Raw genomic sequence first — 501 nt, 5'->3', positions numbered from 1 at the left:
CTATAGTCTAGTCTATAGTCTAGTCTATAGTCTAGTCTATAGTCTAGTCTATAGTCTAGTCTATAGTCTAGTCTATAGTCTTCTAGTCTATAGTCTAGTCTATAGTCTTCTAGTCTATAGTCTTCAAGTCTATAGTCTAATCTACAGTCTATTCTAATGTTTAGTCTATAGTCTAGTCTACGAATTGTTACCAATATTATAACATGTCAATGTAGATCCTCCAATTAAATGCAATCCAATGTTAAGAAAAGCAGAAAAACTTGTGTAAGTAAAAGAGGTTTTGGTCTGTGTACAAAACCAAAAACTAAGAAAAAAAGATGTTCTTTGTGGCTGTAATGCCTCTGTCTGTGAGTTATTACAGCAATAGCTATTTATGGTTTCTTATTTTCTCTATGCCATATATATTTTTTTCATAATTTTATTAGATTTTTTTCTATTTCAGTTTTAATTGTATCTGGTTTCTTAAGTCATTCTGGAAATTAATGACTTTCATCTTTGTTT

Source organism: Lucilia cuprina, chromosome 5 (assembly GCF_022045245.1).
Source record: "Lucilia cuprina isolate Lc7/37 chromosome 5, ASM2204524v1, whole genome shotgun sequence".
In the NCBI taxonomy this organism is placed as follows: Eukaryota; Metazoa; Arthropoda; class Insecta; order Diptera; family Calliphoridae; genus Lucilia; species Lucilia cuprina.
The sequence above is the reverse complement of the archived record's forward strand: the minus strand, read 5'-3'. Positions refer to the sequence as shown.